The sequence below is a fragment of the Sturnus vulgaris genome, chromosome 2 (genome assembly GCF_052056855.1).
Source record: "Sturnus vulgaris isolate bStuVul1 chromosome 2, bStuVul1.hap1, whole genome shotgun sequence".
Classification (NCBI taxonomy): domain Eukaryota; kingdom Metazoa; phylum Chordata; class Aves; order Passeriformes; family Sturnidae; genus Sturnus; species Sturnus vulgaris.
Genome location: NC_142244.1, coordinates 3,250,650 through 3,255,147, shown reverse-complemented (window position 1 = coordinate 3,255,147; position 4,498 = coordinate 3,250,650).

Below are 4,498 nucleotides of genomic sequence, written 5' to 3'. Positions count from 1 at the left end.
CAACTGCTATTGTTAATTATTTCTGGAGGCACAGTCTTGCACTGCCATACCAAATTAGCAGGACATCCACACATGCTGGAAAAACCTCAGACCTCATTATCACCTTGTAATTCGATGACACTTTCCAACCGTTTTTGGAAATCCACGTTCTCACTGTGAACTGTAATGCCATCTTAACAGCCAACTTTCCTGGGTTTGAATAAAAATCTGTGGTATATATTTAATTGTATTAATGCAAGCTCGGAGAACTCTGAAGCCCACAATCTCTTATTGGTCCATTCCATCTAGGACACTTGCTTGCTATAAAATCTAGGTAGTAGGGAAAAAAAGAAAATTAATCATATATATATGTACATATGTATGTATATAGCCTGTCCTTGAGGAGACTTTCTACAAAACTGTTGTTTAGTCACAAGTTAATAACAATCCTGTCACCAGATAATGAGACAGAAACACTTACAATCCATTATTTGCATTGGACATAATGATTGGTAGGGGCATTGCACATCGAGTGATCTTGTACTAGAAAGGTAATGAATTCACATCTGTCCTCTTCAGTGCTGTGAGCCATTGTCTGTGAGCCTGAAACACACACGTTTCAGGATGTCCAATTTCAGGGGGTGTTAAGATCAACTCTCTAAATTGATTGAGTCCTGATGCTGCAGGACTTGTACGAGAAGACACATCACTTGTACCAGGGTCAAATGCAAAGGACACATCCAGTCTCTGCCAGCCAATTTATTGATACAGATGAGCTACTTTCAATCCTTGCTCAGAACCAGAACTGACAATTTTAGAACATGTCTCTGAGAGTTCCCTTTCTGGACTAATATTAACAGTAGCAGTACAGTCTCAAGGTAGCAGATTTCAGAGCAGATTAGTTCAATTTTTAAAAAGGTTCAGAGAAAACTTGGCTTGCCCAGGCTGTCTAGTGAGCTTTTGAGACAAATCGAGTTATCTATTCCTGCTTCTCCTGAGACTCATTTCTTCTAATCAACTGACTACAATGCAGGTGATTAAATCTTCTGTGTTAATCTCTATTAACTCATTAATAGTTCTTTCAGAAGCTGATTTTAGGAGGGTGTGAGTAAATTTTCAGAATACATTGGTAACTGCCCCTTCATTTCCAGCATGTGATTTTACATGTTAGTTAAGACCTGAAAAGGAAGATTCTGTCAGATAAGATCCTGTCTTCAGTTGTCACTGCTCCTCCTAATAATGGAACTTCAAAGCTTTCATTGTGGGAAAGAAGGATCCAGCTGACAACAATTCTCTCAAAATCCTTCAGCTTTCATTTCTGGTTTCAGACTAGCATGCCTGAACTACAAAATCTACAATTTCAAGAGAAGGGACTTTTTTTTTTATAATTCTCTTTCTTTGTAATTGCTGCTGTAATATGCTGTTCCTGTTACAGTTGACTTGATAGATCAAGGTAGCCCGGACATTTTAGTGAGGCACAGAGTAATCTTTGATTGCTATAAGCAGTACCTGTAGTTGTACTTGGGCTAGATCTAATCCTCTGGCAATTATTAAGAGAATGAAAATAGACCTTAGCTTGGGGCAGAGAGGTTGAGAAAGGAGTAGGGAACTGTGTAATTCTGAATCATGAAAAGGGAGGTTATTTTCTTACTTGTAGAAAAAATATTTCTGTTACCCACAAAGTATAATATTGAATTGTTTGTACACTTAGCAGAAAGTAATTGTTTCAAATTATATATGAGAAACCATGGGGGTTTTTAAATTTTGTTCCTCTTAAGTTCACTATTGAAATGTTTCAAATAGACCCTTCTCTTTAGAAGACTGTAAGTCTTCTAAATTAAAAACCGAACGTCAGCACATGTAGCTTTGCTATAATGTAGTTGCTTTATGAAGTACCATAGCAAAATTCAGACTACATCCTGCCCACAATGTAATGTAGGGATGTATAGGTCTCAGGCCATCAGGAAGTTTGTGGTGGATCTTTCAGCACTGAGTCTCCTGCCTGAACTCCACAGCAAGGGTAGTATCATAAATATTTCAACAGAGACACCAAGAGGAAGCAGCATTTTATAATTCTCAGTGCTGTGTTTAACCAAAGCCAGTTTGAAGTTACAAATAAAATGTTTTTAAGAAATTTTTCTAAATAACTACCAAATCAGTTATTTTTCAGTGCTAAGCAGCCACCACCACCATCCATGGTTGTCTTTTAAGCCACTTTCTTTCTGTGGTTGTTTTCTTACCCTTAGATAGTCCTACCTTCATTTTGAAGATGTCACAATAACTGCTTTCTCATTGCATCTTGCACAGTTGGATTTATGATAATAGTATTGACAGCAGTTGTAAGGATGTTTTTTAAGCCTTCCTTGAGTGAGCTCCCTGCTGCACAGCAGCTTTCAATAACATGCAGGACATAGTTGAATTATTCAGATAGGATTTCACATGCTTATTCAGTTCTGCCACGGAAGCAGTGACTGGCATGAAATCACCTTAGCAGTGGCTGCTATGACCAGGAATAAGGAGCTGAATAGGAAGTGTCACTCCAAGCTGAGTATCCTGTAACACCTCATAGAGAAAGAAGCATTTAGGGATTGACCCTAGAAGGCTGAAATTCATCAGTCTGTCCCTTCTTCCTTCCCTGTCCCTGTCTGGATTGACACTGGCATAGGGAAAGCTTCCTCCCCTCGGGAGGTGGTAGTTAAATTTGCATTGCGAGTCTCAATGAGTGCTTGCTCCATCTCTAAGGCAGTCAGCTGCAGCTCTCAGCCTGCCTAGTGCTGCAGTGGCATGTGGCTTGGGCTCAAAGGGAGCAGATGTTTGCTGTGTTGCCTTATGTTGATCACCTTTACAGATAACCAGCTTGATACCACTCGTCTTTCACAAAAGGAATTGTTCCTCTTTTTTGCAGCTGGTGGAAAGTAGGCTCTGCAGGTTTGATGTAATGTTGTTTGAAATACATATCTCTTCAACAGTCTTCGAGGCAGAACAGTAATTATTGATGTTTGTTTACTTAACGTAATAGTCGCGTACAAAGACTGCTTATTTCCTGGCTGAACTATTTGGGTTTTGGATAACTTTCTATGTTTACATTTTAACTACTGAGCTCATTTTTTTCCTATGGATGATGCAAAACGCTAACAATTTATTTCACACTCTACATGAAGAGGTTACAGCAATGCACCTGCCTCAGGTGGGTGGTTTATATATTTAATCAGCCAACATAAATTGCTTTGAATACAGCTCACTCTTGCTGGCAGCCAGCAGCAGGTGTAGATTAGATGCATATTTTGTCTCAGCTGTTCTGGTTTAAATTAAGATAACAAAAGATCAAATGTAAAGCAAGGAGCAACAGTAGTGTGATACAAGCTCAAAAGGCTTATGCATTCAAATCATCTGGGACCAGGTTCAATCACATGAACTGTAGCAGTGATGAAGTGTGTAGAGCTACCAGTTGCTACTGTTCTGTTTGAAGAAACCATTTCAGATCATAAAATAAATGGTTCTTTCTCATTACCTCTATATTACCTCTACCTGCTGAGTTTATAGAAAACTGTACCTTAGTACTTATCCCATACTCAACATTTGTAAGGTAAGCTATAAATAGGTTACTTAGCTTCTACAGCTTTCTCTATTCGCTGTGTTCAGAATTACTTGCTTTTCTCATTAAAAGAAAACCATGGAGTATTATTTTTTCTTCGATTATTATTGAAATGATAGGTTTTCTTACTTCTCCTGTCATGTCTGACTACAGTGAATCCCTCCTCTGTTTCCCTAACATAGCAAGGCTCCTACAAACCATGCTATCTCAGTAGGTACATGTTTATCCCTTATGTCTAGCCACAGTAATTTTGAAATTTGTGGGCTGTTTTCAATTCAACTTGACAGAGTAGGAGAGTTTGCAAAGGCAGTTTGATTCTCCTAAGACTGGGAAAATTAGGGATACAAGAAGATGGGGAAATAGGCAAGTGCTCTGAGGAGGAATTTGCAGCATGACTGACTTGCCACTCCCATGGCAGGGATACTCTGTAAGGGCCTTGCCTGGCAAAAGGCTGCTGCTGGAGCTGGATACCAACCATGAGATACCTGGACATCCTGATTTCTGTCATTCTGTTGATTTTAGCCACCCTGTTCACATGAGTCAGGAAAGAGTTGGAAAATCAGGCTGCCTGGTGGGTGTTCTTCATCTATCCAGTTAATATCTACACAGAGACAAACCTGACTCCAGGTTCCTGTAATTCCCCTTCCTCTCTGCCTGTTCCCCTCTCTCAGAGGAGCTCTATTCTCTCTAGCCTCGGGGAGCTCTGGTATTTGTGTGGCTTTGGGGTTTTTTTCCTCAAAAAACTTGCAATATTCAGAAACTAGTAATAAATACTGATATCATTGCACCAGAAGCAAAGGTCCTATGCGCTGAGACATAATTCCACTCCCATGACCAGCACAGATGTACTTAATTTCTCTTTAGTATAACACTATTCTTTGGTTTACTCATTGCTAGGGTATTGCCTGTGTATAAGTGTTGTGT